Source organism: Limulus polyphemus, unplaced genomic scaffold (genome assembly GCF_000517525.1).
Source record: "Limulus polyphemus unplaced genomic scaffold, Limulus_polyphemus-2.1.2 Scaffold335, whole genome shotgun sequence".
Classification (NCBI taxonomy): Eukaryota; Metazoa; Arthropoda; class Merostomata; order Xiphosura; family Limulidae; genus Limulus; species Limulus polyphemus.
This window is the reverse complement of record NW_013665945.1, coordinates 274,656-292,760: the sequence shown is the minus strand read 5'-3', so window position 1 is coordinate 292,760 and position 18,105 is coordinate 274,656. Positions and strand designations below refer to the sequence as shown.

Below are 18,105 nucleotides of genomic sequence, written 5' to 3'. Positions count from 1 at the left end.
AAAATACGGTAACTTTGATGTTTCCTATGTTTATCAATATGCTTTTAAACTTAGAATATTGTATCTTCGATTATCAACTTATAATATATTATACTGAAGGCTTGATCTCATACAATACATCATTGAATTACGAAACTCTTTCAACATTTACAACTCCGATACAATTAATCAAACTTACTAACATTGTTTTTAAATTAATTTTTTCTCGACAAACACGTAAATAATTTGATTTGATTTCGATGCTAATTAAAAAAAAGAGAGTTAAGATCTTTCCTTACATCTTTGTATCTTGCAGGCAGAAGATTTTTATATTTTCTTACATCTTTGTAAGTTTTAGGCAGAATAGTTTATTTTTTTACCTTTCTTTACATATTTTTAGCTTTCAGACAAAATAGTTTTATCTTTCCTTACATCCTTGTAGCAATTAGGCAGAAGAGTTTCATCTTTTCTTACATCTTTGTAACTTTTAGGTAGAAGTGTTTTATCTTTCCTCACATCTTTGTAGCTTTCAGTAGAAAAGAGTTTTTATTTTTTCTTACATCTTGTAAATTTTAGGCAGAATAGTGTTTATCTTTCCTGGCATATATGTAGCCTTCAGGCAGAAAAGTTTTTATCTTTCCTTACATATATGTAGCCTTCAGGCAGAAAAGTTTTTATCTTTCCTTAGATATATGTAACCTTCAGGCAGAAAAGTTTTTGTCATACCTTACATCTTTGAAACTTTTAGGTTGAAAATTTTTCATTTTTCCTTACATGTTTGTAGCTTTCAGGGAGAAAAGTTGTTATCTTTTCTTACATCTTTGTAATTTTTAGGTAGAATAGTTTTTTTTTATCCTTCCTTACATATTTGTAGTTTCCAGGCATCTATAATAAAACAGAATTCCAGTGATATAAATTTAAGTTTCTTACAAGTTACTAGCATTTAAAACCTAGATCTTCTACAATAATGAAATCTACAAGTTTTATCATATATATATATTCGTATATCCAATCTGCAGCTTTAGCCTCTAACTCAAATCTGTATTTATCTGCTAATAATGTCACCAAAATGGTAATAAATTCAATCTGTCTTTTTTTTACAACAAATACAACTTATTTAAAACAGACAAGAAATACATAACACATCTGTTAAAGTATGTAATTCATTAAAACGTAGGGTTTGATTAGACAGGTCTTAATTCTTGCCAGTATGAAATATTGTCAAACAAATGCCAACTTCAGTCGGGATTCTATTAAACTTTATTGTTTAATAATCATCGCGCCTCGAGTTGGACAGTAAGAATTCCATAGTTTTAACTGTTAGCCTTGCCGTTACTCTGATACCGAATTGTGGGTTATACAAGTCAAGGCCAAACACAGATTACCTGTACTCATTTTTTCCCTTTTCTCCAAGAACTTGGTTTCAGTTATTACTCAGAAATTCGTTCAAAACGTCTGTTTGTTTGTATTTCAGTTCCTTTATTCATAAACAATGTAGTTTTATTAAATTGTTTACGATAAGTTATTTTTAAAATTTATCAGGATTACATTTTTATTGCATTTAGTAACAGCTCCTGGATATACATCTGACCTTATTTGGTCAATTGTGCATTTTAATGATTTCCTTGTAGAATTAGAAACTAAAGAAGTATTTGTTAACCAAACAATTTGTTTGTGGTTTGCGAATTGCACAGCAGGGGCTATTTCAATGTTTGCAGTCCCGATAATTTTTCATAGTTCTAAAAGTTTGTTTGTTTTGAATTTTGCGCAAAGCTACACGAGGGCTATCTGCGCTAGCCGTCCCTAATTTAGCAGTGTAAGACTAGAGGGAAGGCAGCTAGTCATCACCACACACCGCCAACTCTTGGGCTACTCTTTTACCAACAAGTAGAGGGATTGACCGTCACATTATAACGCTCCCACGGCTGAAAGGGTGAGCATGTTTGGTGGGACGGTAATTCGAACCCGCGACCCTCAGATTGCGAGTCGAGAGCCCTAACCAGTTTTCCCTGCCGGGCTTCTAAAAGTTAAATGTACAGTTGGAAATCGAATTTTGTGTAATTGCATTTTTTGTTTGTAAATGCCTGAGAGCTGCCGAACCACATATTTTACGTATGATAACGGACGCTACAATATGATGTAGATTTTAGCCACGTTAGATAAAATTTTAATAAAAGCTTCATGAATATCTAATATAACTAAGTACATACGTATTTAATAACATATTCATTATGCGTATAAACATGCTAATTAAACAAATCGATGATAAATAAACACCCCCCAGTGGCACAGCGATATGTCTGCGGAACTACAACGCTACAATCCGGGTTTCGATAATCGTGGTGGGCAGAACACAGATAGCTCATTGTGTAGCTTTGGGTTTAATAACAAAGAAAGAAATAAACAATAAATAAAAGATATGTAAAATAAAGTTCAGCGTTCTCCGTGGACGTTGCAGTGTTGTACACATTTTAATCTTTGGTTTGTGCAGCTCTGAAAATTTCTTAAATGTTCCCTGTTAAATAATTTTTCATCTACGAGAAAAGTGCAGTTTTATTCAATGGTATTTTCTCTATCAAAGAAAAGCATCTACGTATATCAAAATTATTAAAGTTTGTTTGCTGTAAAACACAAAGCTTTACAATGGGCTATCTGTGCTCTGCCCACCACGGGTATCGAAATCCGGTTTCTAGTGTTGTAATTTCGCAGACATGGCGCTGTGCCAATGGTGGCCCACGAATTCTGAGTCACTATACGTTTGTTTTATTTGTTCGACCGTAATATTTCGAACATCCAGTTTTACAACCCTGTCCCGTTTTAATGCTAGAAAGATATCTTCTACGTACAACCTTTTAACGAGCCACGACAGTCTAAATCAAGATAATCATACTTGTTCTTCCTTTCATTGCTATACTCAACAAACGTTATGACAAATTATAATTTTATCTCATTTCAAAACAATTACAGTTGATAAGTATTATACATCTGGGTGAATAAAAGTAATATGGATGAAAAAGATCAACCTGTCTATCAAAATCCATCAAATCACAGAACAAAAACAGTACTTGTAATACGTGAGGTAAAGATGGGTCGATAAAATAAAATAAAAAACATACAAATTCGCTTAAGTTGCTAGTGAATCACTTCCAGTACTTACTCAGTACAACGTTAAACCTGTTATATCTCATATTCTCTGAGAAGGTGTTTCATAACAAATAACAAAGATAGAGCAACAGAGGTAACAGATAAACTCCCATTTTAATTTCAGTAGGAAAAGGCACAAAAGGGCGAAAACCGCGATATCTTACTTTCACATATTTGTCCACAAAAGTTTGACAAAGTCACGTTTACACGTTTTATTGGTAAAATTGGAACGCTTGGCGTGTACAAAATTGCAGAAAATAAGCTATATACGTAGTATACACAGCTATACGCCACAAAGATCAAGATAACAACACCGATTATGAACAAAATGCAGGGGAAAACCTTCCATTTGTAATGAAAGTAACAGAAAATGAATGGCAGAGTGTTTAGTTTAGTACAAAAGACAAAACCGGCAAGTCACGCTTTCGTATATAAGTATTACTAAGGCGAATAAAACTTGAGTATTAAAACTAGCTGAATGACCTCGAACTCTCTTTCTAAATGAAATGACTTAAAGATACATTATCAACTTTCGACCAGAGAAATTTTCCTACTTAGATCTGAACTAAAAATCAATCTGGTAGTTGGATATACTGTTTTTTTTTAACCTCTTACTTATAAAGATTGAAAATGTTTTATTTCATCAGTTGGGTACCATCGCTGGTAACGATATTTTCGGCCGTAAACTTATTATTATTATTGGCCTAACTCAACTGATGAAAGCCTATATACTGCTCGAGACCGTATTATTATTATTGGCCTAACTCAACTGATGAAAGCCTATATACTGCTCGAGACCGTATTATTATTATTGGCCTAACTCAACTGATGAAAGCCTATATACTGCTCGAGACCGTAGTTTCTCTATGGTCATAGTATGTGCCAATGAGGAACAAGGGTATGTCTGAGGACTAATACTGCTAGAAATCGGGTTTCTATATCCGTGGTGGGCAGAGCACAGATAGCCCTTTGTGTTGCGTTTTGCTTAATAACAAACAACAACAATCATAGTAAACCATACCACAGTGGAAAGACTTTTTTTCATAACGAAAGGTTTGAAAAATGTGTGTATGTTTAAAGATCAATTTTTAACAAAAATCGAAACTATCATCCAAGAATAAAATACTATCGAGTTTTTGTAATTTCAAGTATACACGCAACAAATAAAAATTTGCTCTTACTCTCATAAAGTCAGTATGGACTCGTGTGGATGACGTTCACCCAGTGTGTTTGAAAAAACGCATTTTTTTTCAAATCCTCTCTGCACTGTTATTTGCTTTGCAGAGGTGTCGGAACCGGGGATGCTGTAGCATATTTGAGTTATATAGTAACTGTAAATTATGTTATTTTCTGGGGCCACACCCACAGACCCACGTAGATTGAGCTGCCTTCGGTAGCACGGGAGCTGCTTTTAGCAGATCCTTATACTTTCATTGTAAAATTAGCATATCTAAAAAGGGATCCCCACTTTGCAATTCCTTCCCATGTCACTGACTTGAATAGTAGTTTTGAATATCTGAATTGTGCTATTCTCTCTCCATGTTGGGTAACCCTGTGCAGTTCAGTTACTATTCTCTCTCCATGTTGGGTAACCCTGTGCAGTTCAGTTACTATTCTCTCTCCATGTTGGGTAACCCTGTGCAATTCACTTACTATTTTCTCTCCATGTTGGGTAACCCTGTGCAGTTCACTTACTATTTTCTCTCCATGTTGGGTAACCCTGTGCAGTTCACTTACTATTTTCTATCTATACATAAAATATACAAAACATGTAATTTTCGATAATCATGATATTTCACTGAACATAAAATAAAGCTTAGGATATTAATTAACACTAGAACAAAGTGTTCACTATAAAGTCAGTTTTCACATCTAAAAGAAATCAGTTGGTCAATTGACCTCAATAGTATCCAGTTGATAACAGGTAAGTTAAGGTCGATAAACCAATTCAGGTGTTGTATTAGACCTGTTCTCCTTTTACTTGTTTGTTACCTTTCTGTTCCGAATATCTCAATTTTAAACGTTATTTCGTTCCTTCGTTTATTTATCGCTAAGCACAAAATAACACAATGGGCTATCTGTGCTTTGCTCACCGTAGGTATCGAAATCAGGCTTTTAACGTTATAAGCCCACAGTTTCGAACAATTTTTTGTTACATTTCACTTCCACTAAATGTTCCTGACATTTCATTGGTTGGTAGGTGAATACCAAAAAAAGCGCTGATTTAAGACAATGAGTTTTATTTTATGATTCTATGTGTATTTATTTAGAAAAGAATTTCACTTTTAGAAAAATACAAAGCTAATAAAATCTTCTTCTCTTTGGAATACTTTTAAAGGTTCACAAGACGTATTTATATAAGAACATTTTTAAATAGTCAAGCAAACATAACCATTCGTAGTTTACCATCACACTCATTCTTGGGCTCACACATCTATGTAACAAACTGTGAGTTTCTGAAAAAGTTCCAATTCACTTTAGGGCAAACTAGTCATTAATATACAAGATCAAGCAAACAAGGTAAAGAGTCGTTCTTGATGAAAACTTTTCGATAATGTACATTTTCAGGTTTAAATGGCAAGTTTTCTTTTCTTTGATTCATTGTTGTTGTTTTTCCTTCTATGAGTAAGACTATTCATTAAGCTTTTGTAATCACAATGCTTTTAAGCAAAAAGATAAGGATTTGTGTTCGTTCATCAAACAGCTGTCAACAGAGTGCAAAGTACAATTTTCAAGCCATATGGTTTCTCCGTGGGTCAGATATAAGCTTACGGACTTGTAACGATAACATTCGGGGTTCGATTCACCGTGATGGACAGAATGCAGATAGCTCATTGTGTAGCTTTGCGCTATACAAACAAACAAAACAAACCAGAATAAATGTAAATTTATAAATTCGGGTATTAAGAAACCACAAAATTTCATGAACCACTTAATAAAAAACCTGATAACCGAGTGCTTTTGAAAGGTAGATTTTCCTATTTCAACCTATTCACTAAAAGGTGAAAAAATAACTAGGGTTTTAGAGTTTCTTCTTAAGTTTTTGAACTTAACGTACCAACACATTTGTATAATAAAGCGTAACAGAGCTACAGGACTTCCATTACCATCAACTAAGGAAAAGTTTTATACTAGCATGTTTCATTTAGCAACAGTTAAATATTCAGAGTCCTAAACCTTCAGACAAATAATTTAAACACCCATGACTAGATTTACACAGCCTGAACTTTTATACGTTTTTATCTACATGTTTTTATACACCAATTTACTGGGGATTTGAGCCTGCTTAATTTGTCATCAGTCAGGGTACTATTAATTTTGTGTATACCACCAACACCTTTAGCTGAGGCACAGCCCAAGTTTGAACTGATCCATATCTATGATTCACTGTAGACGTACATTGACGACCATACCGTTATCATTTTGGTCGTTGAACAAACTGTCTTTGGTTTTTACTGATCATTTCAATCTTGGTTTGGTTATCTCTTCTCAGCAGCGGTCTTAGAGTAGCTACACTTCCTCTGAAACTATTACTTGCTAATGTGATCTTCTGTTTACTATTCTGAAGGTAATATTTACACCTGTATTTAGAACAAAGCTGTGGGCAAGATCTGTACTCGACCTTCGTATATCTCATAAAGACCATGAGATACTTAAAACTTTTGAAGAGTATCAGTTTTTCATGTTGATCATTTCTATTATTAACAGAAAACAGACACTTATTGCTTGGAGTGGTTACTAGACGAGTAGTGGCTAACTTGATGATTTTCAGTAATTCAGAGTATACAATTTGTAAAGGTCGCAATTCTTCGTGAAACTAAAACAGATCTTTTGGCTTTTAACATTTCTTTAAAAATGTGTCTGTTGGTAACAATAGTTTGAGTCTGAAGAAGAATGTCATCTATACCAATGCTCTCGTAAGAATGTACAATGTGAGAAAGATGCTAAAATTGTAAAAGAAAGTCTTCTGTATCATGATCAAATGCAGAAATTATTTTCAGGAGAGGCTTACTCTCAGGAAAGCACCTATCAAGTTCAGAAATAAATCTGTTTACTATTTCAAGGTATTCTACTTTGGCTTTTTATTAAAAAAAAAGATGTACTGCTAGAACTCTCCACGTTATTTTTCCCAATTGTGGAGTCTGTCAGAAAGTGCTTTAGTCGTGGTGATACCTTTTTGAACTCGTCTAGATCGTCCTTGATTTTTACTCACATTCATTTCTAAAATCGTCTCAATATCATAAGACTGGGAAAACACTTGGCATCATCAAAAGGTTGGAGGAAAGATATCAAGTCACATGCTTTATAGTTCGTTGCTTGTTGATTAGACGAACAAGCATGGCTTCTGAAATCAACTAGACTGAAACTGATCTAATAGACTGCTGGTGGCAGGATAACCTGCTCTACGATATGGAGAAGAACAACAAATCTAAAACTTGCCTTACAGTTTTATAGCTTCAGCTGCTGCATCTCAGTCAGTGCTCTCTGACAGCACATGTTAAATAACGAGCAGATTTCCATAGTGAGGCTTAATTTTGAAAATTAACAATATCATTTAAACCACCTGGTTACAGCAGCTCGTTCTAATGCTAGGTGCTAGAACTTGAAGATCCTCAGTTTTGGTAGTGTACGTGTTAAATGACTTAATACTGTGTACTAAAGAAGGAAGCTCACAGATGTTTCTATTCAGTCACCAAGAATAAGATTCAACCTATGTGTATGGTTATGTATATAGATTGCTTGAGGAATCTTTTTCTTTAATCATGACTACACTCCATTAATGCACCCACTCAAATTACTCCCCAAATTACACATCTAGATCATTCTCTCACCTCTTATACTTAACCAAGCTTATTTCGTACCATCCCTGTATAAGATTCAATATAAATCAATCAAGCTGCCATAGAATATGAAGAGAAATGCATATTATGATTTGTCAGAGTTCTGCTGTGGACCTAATGACCTAAAATTTTCATAGTGTGAATGGTCTGAACCAAACAAAAGCATTAATTTTGAGGTCAAATTGACATTTATATGAAGCAAATAGGTTGTGGTATAATACATGTTTTACTGTTTTAAAAACACAAATTTCTTCATTAAATCTATTCTTTGTATGAATATGACACTAAAAAGAAATGGAAGAAGAAATCAACTGATAAATTTTCTTACTTTTTTCTATGTAAAGTAATTATTACAGTTTTATCACTCTGTGGTCAATATATTGGAAAACAAGGTAAATTTCATTCTTTTATATAAAATGAATTGTTCTTAAGGTCATATTAGGATATTGAACCTATGAAAAGAGAGCATAAAAATTAAATGTTCTTAAAACATAACACCGATCTTGAAAATTTTCAGATAGAATTGTTTGTTTGTTTTTGAATTTCGCACAAAGCTACACGAATAGTGGGTTTGCCCGTCACATTATAACGCCCCCACGGCTGAAAGAGCGAGCATGTTTGGTGTGATAGGGATTCGAACCCGCTACCCTCTGATTATGAGTCGAGCGCCCCTAACCACCTGGCCATGCCGGGCCTTCAGATAGAACATGAAATTATAAGAAAATTCTTCCATTTTACATAGATAAACGTGCGTTAATAGATTGTTTGTTTGTTTGTAATTAAGCACAAAGCTACACAATGGGCTATCTATGCTCTACCCACCACGGGTATCGAAATTCGGATTCTAGCGTTGTAAGTCCGCAGACATACCACTGTGCCACTGGGGGGCGCGTTAATAGATAATCAAATAGTTTATAAATCATCAAGCAAAATTTAATTCGGAGTTAATTCTCTTTATCAGATCTTAAAATATAGTGATAATATTTGTAAATTATGTTTTTTTGTATATTTTATTTTTAGGAGCTTCTCAAACTATCATTATTATTACATAAATTCTCTTTGGCTATTTATAACTTTAAGCTACTTAAATTTTCGTGATGCACATCATAATGTTTTAAATAATAATAATCTTGGTCATGATATTTTGAAAATTTTAAAACTTGGAAATAAAGCTTACAGTGAAACAGTTCTGAAATTAATTACAGTTAAAGCATGTCAGTAATCTTACAGCATTAGTCATAAGCAATACTTGCTCTACGGGTTCTAACTGTAAATCCTGTTACTGAAAAAAATTGTCTGACAATAGACAAGTTAAACTTGTTTCAAAACTAGTTATTTAGCTTTATTAAGTGTAGAGTTCTTAAAATTATTGTATAGTGCATTTTATTTTGTTTTTTGTTTAAATGAGAAGAGAAAACGTTTCTAAAAGTAAACTTGGAAGTATATTAAGATTAGTAATTGAATAACAACCACAGTCAAAATGTATTTCATGTTTCATTATGATTACTTTTAATAAAGATTTGAATTTTTTAAACTGAAATCCAAAAATAATAGACCCTTTGAAGTAAATATTAATTTCGTCTGCACTTTTATGTGTGACAAGTGTACTGGAACATAGTTAAGACAAATAAATATTCAAGTTAAAAACCAGGTCAATACCTCTCTATCTATACTTTAACATATAATAAAAATAGAATTAATAAAGCAAAATTTTTACAAGTGACTTACATCAACTATGTTATAATTCACTAAAGAGTTTTTTTTTAAACAAAACTGTATGTTACTCATATTTCAGAACAATAACTTAATCTTGGGAGCCATTTCACCTTTTTTTTCTTCATTACAACTCTGTTCCTCATTCTTCTCAGATTCCCCAATAAATGTGGTATGCAAGTATATTATATATTTTTTAACTTCTTATCTAATATATAATTTTCGAAATTTGTCTGTTACTCGAGCATGTGTCCACATTTCATATAAGCATGGTTAAGAGTGTTGTTAAATTACTATAGCTCAAGCTACCTAATGTTCTATGTTGTTCCACTGAGATAACACATGGTCGTCCCATGAGAGAAATTGCTGTAAAGCTACATTTTGTGCATGAAAGTGGACAGCAGTTTTCTCAAATGGCAGAGCAGACGATGTCTCGAAGCTGTAGCCTCTCTTACTTTCTAATTTGAATGGCCAGTCATGTAGGTAGTGCTAGTCGCTCAGGATAAGCTTGACGTTATCGATTTTAATAAGTAATATGAGTCAGTCTGAAATAAATTTAGATCAAAATATCTTTGAGAGAAAATCATCTAGATCCAGTTAAAGCGGTTTCTGTCGTACCAAAAAAGTACATACACTGTTTATGTTTGAATAAGAATTGTTTAATGTACAGTTGTGTCGAGTCTATTTATTTCTCTCGAACACGGTCACTCAGAGAATTCAGAATTATTTCATTGTAAGTACCTTAGTTGAATTTTCTATTATTCTACAAACCTAGCTTGTCACTCTAAGGGAAATCAGTTTGACCTGAAAGTACCACAGAGTGGATAGGAAGAAAAACATTTTAATTTTGTGACAATTCGATATTTCGTCAGGCAGAGTAACCCAACCCCAGCTGCAACCTTTGGCCAAAGCCATCTGAGAAATGGGAAGGAAAGAGTTGAAGTGCCATTGGTAGGTGATGTCTGCAAACAGGAACTGTTTCACTAGCATGTGAAAGAGTACGAAAAAAATGTCAGAATGATGCTCTCTGAGTCAGGAAGTATACTGCTAGGGCAACCATGGATCTCAAAGAAACCTTGAATTATATAGAGTGGCCAAACGAGTTGTCAACAACAAATCATTGTTCTGCCACCATGAAGCAGAGTCCGCCTACTTCTCTGAGAGTCACAGTCTCTGAGCATAGATATGGGTTCCAGTGAGTGAGGCAAAACAGATCTTGCCCCTACATTCAAGGGTAAGTAAAAGAAAACCTGGAACATTTCTTTAAGCGATCCAGACAAGTAACTGCTTGGAAAGGCTAATCTCCATAATAGACTGCACAGTGCTTGATCTTGAGTGTAGATGGTCCAGCCCTAGATTCCATCAAGCAATTTGATTAGGTGCAACAATGAGACTGTGGTACAGGCATTTCCGAGTTGTACTGAAAGTTCAATCCAAAGGAAAATCAACCACTCTTTCAGGTCAATTTAAAAAGTCAGATAAAGGTTGCAATTTGCTTGGTAAAGCATATTTTGAAGCACTGTTATTGAGGCAGTTTCTGTCGTGACAAGATATGAAAAGGTAACGTCAAACCAACTGCAGAACAATCCATCCTAGCCAGGCACCTACATCATGCTTGCCTCGAATCCTGCTGATGGTTATTCAATGGACCACACAACCTACAGCTGCAGCACAACCACACTAGTACACAGTGAATTGGCAGGGCAATCTTGTTCATCCCATGATTTTCATGCTTCAGCATATGCCAGCATTGCCTCCAAATCGAATTGCATATTGAGCATTGGGTCACTTATGAGTGAAGTGTCTGTATCTTTCAAAGCATCAAGGTATGCAAAACTATCAGTTTCAACCAATTATCATTAGGTACAGAAATGTCAACAGTGAGTGGTAAACATAGCTTTCACAGCTTCAGAAAATAATGGATCATAATTTGGGTGTGACACTTACTTGAGGAGTGCAACAGACAACTGGACAGATCTTGGAACATGTCTGTCAGAGTAAGATGGTGACAAAAGGAGTGATCAGGAGTAATATAGGAGTGATCAGACCACTGGTAGGTCTCAATTTATATCAAGCACTTTGAGCAAAACCACAACATGAGCCAATCAACACAAATTTCTGAATATGTCAAGGAGGCATGAACACCAACAGCATGAAGGTAGTCGTCACCAATCTCAGTTAGTTTCTTTTGTGCAACTAGTGAACTGATGTTCTGTGGACGAGTTATTCAATGCTACCTAGAATGGGCCCAGGAACAATGGACTATATGAATTTATGTGGAGAAAGAAGTCACACCATCCCCAAGTGGTGTTCTGGGTTTTACTACACACGAAATCTAGTATGTAATGTGGCTATAAATCCCACAAATGTTATAAAAAAGCAAACAGCATTAATTCAAGCAGTTATCTCTTTGAGAAGGTATGAAGTCCTAATGTTGTTCTGCAATTATGGGTGATAAGTTTTTCGGTTTCTTATTGGGATGGTAACTGGAATGGTGAGTGAACTAATGGTAACCAAGAATAGTGATAACTTTAAGGTTGCATCTGTCACACCACATTCTAAAGCAATTTCACAGTCTTTAACACATCTGAAGCCACTTGTTATGATTGTGTAAATAATCTAGACTAGTAGTAGCAACTCAATGTTGGTTGAAAATGCTATGGTATTTCTGGTAGCAGATGGTCATTTGGATCAACCAACAAGTAAACAAACATCACATAGATTTAGGAGACAGATGTATGCTGATTAAATAACCACTGCTCTGCCTTCCCTGGAACACTAGGATGCTTTTCAAATGATTTAGTTTGGTCTGTTTTGAATTTCGCGCAAAGTTACACGAAGGCTATCTAACTAACCATCCTTAATGTAGCAGTGATAGACTAGAAGAAAGGCAGCTAGTCAACACCACCCACCGCCAATTCTTGGTATACTCTTTTACCAATGAATGGTAGAATTACTGTCACATTATAACACCCCAATGGCTGAAAGAGTAAGAATGTTCAGTGACGGAGATTCGAACCCGAGACTCGAAGATTGTGAGTCGAGTGCCCTAACCACCAGGCCATGCCAGGTTGTTTCCAAATGGAGTGAGGAATGAGAACAAGGATTTGGGTGTCTGAAGCATGCTTTAATGGAAGCCTCAGTACTGGTATATCCACAACAGAATTGTGAGTTGTTCTTAGATACTGAAACCAGTGGTACTAGAATCAGAGCAATGTTATTGCAGTTGCAGGATGGAGCAATATGTGTAATTGTGTTTATGTGTTTATGCTAGTTATAAACCCACAGCTTCAGAACATAGATACTATATGACAAAGAAAGAGCTGCTTGCAGTTGTAGTCTTTGTAAATCATTATCAACACTACTTGTACATAGAAGGTTGATGAACCTTACAAATCTAGAAGGAATGATTGCACATTGAATAACACCATTGCAGGAGTATAATCTACTCATACAGCATCAATCGGACCTGCAACAGGGAAATGACAACTGATTGTCTTACTGTGTGTGTATGGTGGGCGGGGCTTTCTGTTCATCAAATGTTCTGACCCTCAATCAATGGCCCCGTATGAATAGTTCAGGAAGGTGTGTTGTACTGTTGTGGTTCTCTGCCTGTGTTGCAAACTAGTTCTTCTCAGAGCAAGAGATTCTCAAGACATTACATAACACAAAGATTGGAGGGCACCAATATGTTACCTGCACTTGTGTTTATGTTCAACAGTAGTTCTCCTGGTTACGTTTAAGTCAAGCTAAAGGAACACTAGATTTATAGGTAACATATAGTCTCCATTTGGTTCACCAGCCACTTCTGGCCTTCCAGTCGACATAGCTGGGAATAACAATAATTCAAGTAGTTAGGATAGTCATTTGGTTGAAAAATCATTGTCTGAGTGGAAGCAGTGATTCCTTTCCAAGGTATCTACTTATGTTCAATGTAAATTGTTTGCACTACATTGTGTAATTTTCATTTGATTATCTCAAAGCTAGGGTTGGTAGTACCAGTAGATGTGATCCCTAGTGCATCAACAGTTTGTACAGCTGAATAGACCTTGCAACTCTTGCTTTTTGAGCTGTTGGATGGTATCATATGTTGTAATGTATGTATAGATTGTATGATTACCACTTGATTATCTACAGTTATGATGGTATGTTGATTTATAATCAAGCGGATCTTATAGATAAGATGGGGATGAAAAAGTTTTGTGACCTTTATTTTCTGAGCTACTGAGCAGAGTTTCACTATGAAATATGCCTATAGGATATTAAAGGATAGCTGGTCAATTCACATAGTTTATGGTGTCTGTTTCCAGTAGATTTAATGGCTAGTATAACAACAACTTGTGAAACTAAAGATGATAGCTAAGAGTTTGAAATATTTTATAAGCACACAGTTTCTGAATATTTTCATAACATTGTTTCAGTACTAGGTGCAGTTAAAACATCTAAAAATGTAAGCTTAAATGAACTGATAGAGGCAGAAAGTAACGTCAGCACGATAAAACTTAGTAAATCACACTAGTGCTAAGTGCTAAACTTGTATTTATATAAAAGTCCAGAAAGAGAGGCAATATAAATTTTAGTGGCTAAAAGTAGAAGATGACACTTGTACAGCAACTAAACTGAGTCACTTCACATCTATAGGTACCAATTTTGCAGTCTCAAACCCATTCCTTTTCTAATGGACCCAAGATCTGTTTACATAACAAGTAGATGGTAGTGAAAGGAATGCGTCTGGGTCAGAGGGTGAGCTGTGTTAGACGTTGTTACGGGAATGGCAACAGAGAGCACCACAGCCATAGGTATTTGTCAAGCAAAGACCCAAGGAAGCCTGGAAGACTGAGAAGTACACAGGTGCTAGGGATATATTTTCTGTGAGCGATATGGGCGTGAACACATGTAAAGTCTGTAGAAATGTTGATTGACCAAGGTAATTGTTTTAGTATTGTATATCTAAAAGTAGTTTTAAAGTAGAATGTTTTAAGCAGTTACAACCCTCTTTACAACCTAATCACTTGGCTGACTTTCTGACAAATTGGAGTCCACCTGCTAATTAAGACCGAAATCTTGACTCTTCTGACTATCTTGTTCTTCAGCTAGCGAGTCGTGTTAATCTTGTTCCAATGAGCAATAAGTGCCCCTTTGATGAATGACTAACAACCTTGAGAAAATGTTACCAGATGGGTGGTCACCTCCATCTCCAGCAGAAACACTACATTCTGGAGCTGCAAAACACCTTCTCGGAGTTAAAAACTGGGATCGGGGTGGTATTTCAGAGGGAAGGGAATCAACCTGCAGCAATGGAGACTCTACTGACCACCACACCACAAATGACTATACAAAACATTTCTTTATTCACAATAAACATAAAATCAACCTTACTAAGTAATAAGTATGCACTTTAATCATTCCATAAAAGGCGGCAATCCTAAACATTCTGCACAAACAGCTATAAAATAAGGTATGCCAAGAAGTATAATCACAAGCCTCAATGACAGATAATATTATTTTGTTTACTACACACTACCATATTATCTATACTTACCTACATAATTACAGGGTTTCTATTTAGAAAACAATTGACTATATATCAGTGTACACTACGAGTTGTAATCCCTATTCAGAAACTAATAGGTTTTATTCCAAAACGTCAAGTGCTTGTACATTTTAATTTACTGGTTTCACTCATAACCCCAATGATAAAGTACAATTTCTTATCCTTCTCATATTATTCATATATATAAGTTAATTGTTCTCATCCACTATTCCTAACAAGAAAATTTGTTAAAACTAAAATGAATCCAGTGTTCAGATATTAACAATTGGACCATTTTATTTTGTACTTTAATAATAATAATAGAGATTAAAGTTGCAAAATATAATTAGGTTTACATAGCCTTCATTAAAGATTTTACTATTTCACAAAATTGAATGTTCTTACCTCTAAATATTTTCATTTTGTAAATTAAAATAGAACTGAAGTACATTTTCCATCACTCTAAGACTCTACCCTTCATATTTTTAAGAATATATGTGATTTCTTTTTCTCAAACATTCATAAGATGAACCATCAGCACACAATGGATCATGAAGTCCAAGTAACCCAGGGGAGGTTTGCAATAGGTGAATGAAATACTTACAGGATGAAATCACAGGCTAATTCAGAGGTGTCCTGTGATTAAGACAAGGAGGTAATTGTTTTTACTACATGAGTAAATTACTTGCCAAGTTACCTTAGTAAGCCCCAGAATCGGTAAGAGCGGTTCCCCCAAATTGAGTTTGTTTCTTTCTGAGAAAATTAAAAACGATAATTGTACAAAATTAAATGTAGCACAAACATGACTCGAAATTCATAGTTTCACAAAACTATAAAAAAATCATGATGAAGTTTGAACCAAGAAGCTACACTGTGCAAATAAAAAAGTGATAACCTAATTTCTTAAACCTCCACCAATCATGTTCTCTATAAATATCCAGGATGATTTATTGCCAAACTACCATGGAAGTATTTTGTGGTCAATATTTTTATTACAACTAGTTGATACAAATAACCAATAAAATACATTACGAAAAGACTCTGGTAAGGGTACCTTTAAAATAAAGTACAAAAAACAGGTTCAGAATTCTGTCCACATCAAAGTGACAAAACTCTATAGACAGAAGAAGTATAATTATGATACAGAAGCATTAAGTATCTTAAGTTAATTTAAGTGATAGATTGTGGCTAGATGAGGCACTACTCAGCCTCATCCATTATTAGACTAAAATAAACTTATTAGGTAGTTAAAAATCCCAAGAGGGTTGATGATTTTTAAGTCATCCAAAGATTAAGAAAAGCAGAAATGTTCAAGGCGTAAATATAGATAAGCTATCGGAAAACAAACGCTGCACTACAACATCCAGTTGGAAATGAAATTTTAACACAACTTTCAAAATGGTACAAGAAAGGTTTAAATGTAAAACAAGAGGGAATTCTCAATATCCGCAGCAATTGAAATTCTTCTGGTAGAATTAGAGTAAATTAATCTATGAGACCTCTTTTTTTCCGTTTTATTAACAATATTTTTGTGCGCCAGCAATACCAAGTGTAGGGCGCTCCTATACCCGATTCAATTTTATTACTCACCAGGATCTCTACCAGCCTACCCTCAAACGCGACCCTGAGAGCATGAGCGCTGGAGTTTTTCGAAGGATCATGAAGGTCCCAGTGCATTCGAGACGCCCTCTTTTTAATATATAAGCCTGGCGAGAAAAACCAGCAGAATTCAGGAGATAGATAATTGATTTAAGCGAACAGTAGGCACCGTAAGTAAAGTGTGTGAATCACTGTGATTTATAGCGTGTGTTATAAAGGTTGTTAAGTAAAGCGACGAGAAAACGTATTGACTGTGGAAATTCTGTTTATTACAAAGTTTTTATCGAGGAAGAATAAACCTTTGTCATAGATTTTGCATCTCAGCAAACCCTTGTGAGTATCAAGGTGCTAGATCACAAAGGAGTACCAGAAACTGTACAGAAGCTCTGTGGTGTGACAGGACATTATACAAGGTTGTGGGGACTAGTGTGGGTAACTATTCAGCTGATGGGCATAAAGGACAGACACAAAGTATACTTGGCTGTCATTGAAGACCAATGCATATTAGGGTTGGACTACTTACTACCGAGGAAGTGTGTAGTTAACTTTGATAAAATGACGTTTAGGAACAACAAAGGCCAAATTCCGGTAAGTGTTGCTGCATCTGTTGATTCGCATGTCACAGAACTTAAGTCAACTACAATGCCAGAGAAGATAATTTGGGGTAGAATAAAAGAACATCCCCAAGGAAGCCCGAAGATTATGGAAGCAGTGGTAGACCCATCCAGGCCAGTGGATGTGAAGATTGGAAAGTCACTTGTGGCAGGTCATCAAGTAGTACCCACAACAGTGGCTAATTTCTCTAAATGTGAGCAGACACTTAAGGAAGGGACATTGTTGGGTCTGTGAAAGGAGGTAGTGCTAGCCAACGTTAAGGCAAGAAATACAATCATAAAGAAAGTACATCCTCTCCCAGAACATTTAACTAAACTCTATAAGAAGAGCATACTCCATTTGTCATCATCACAGGCTCTTCAGGTTAGAGAACTTTTGGCGAATTATGTTGACGTCTTTTCAAAAGGAGATCATGACTTCGGCTACACAGACCTTGTGGAACACAAAATAAACACAGACAATCACTGTCCAATAAAGATCCCTCTGAGGAGAATAGCTCTGGCAAAGTGACAGGAGATGGAGAAGGTCATGGATAGCCTAATTAAAGGAGGGATAGTCGAGAAATCAGATAGTCCTTGGTCAGCTCCCGTCGTGTTAGTCCAGAAGAAGGATGGGGCCCAACGTTGCTGTGTGGACTTCAGGGCTCTAAACAGTATAAGCGAAAAGGACTCATACCCACTG

The 18,105-nt window shown here is 35.3% G+C and overlaps 1 long non-coding RNA gene across 1 annotated transcript in view; it reads left to right on the top strand.

Moving 5' to 3' along the window:
- The first annotated feature begins 5,095 nt into the window (after positions 1 to 5,095).
- Positions 5,096 to 18,105, top strand: part of LOC111085329 — a 19,505-nt gene continuing 6,495 nt past the window's right edge. Inside the window, exons 1-2 of the long non-coding RNA XR_002610172.1 lie at positions 5,096 to 5,106; positions 17,543 to 17,547. This is a non-coding gene — a long non-coding RNA (uncharacterized LOC111085329). The remainder of the gene's footprint in view (positions 5,107 to 17,542; positions 17,548 to 18,105) is intronic.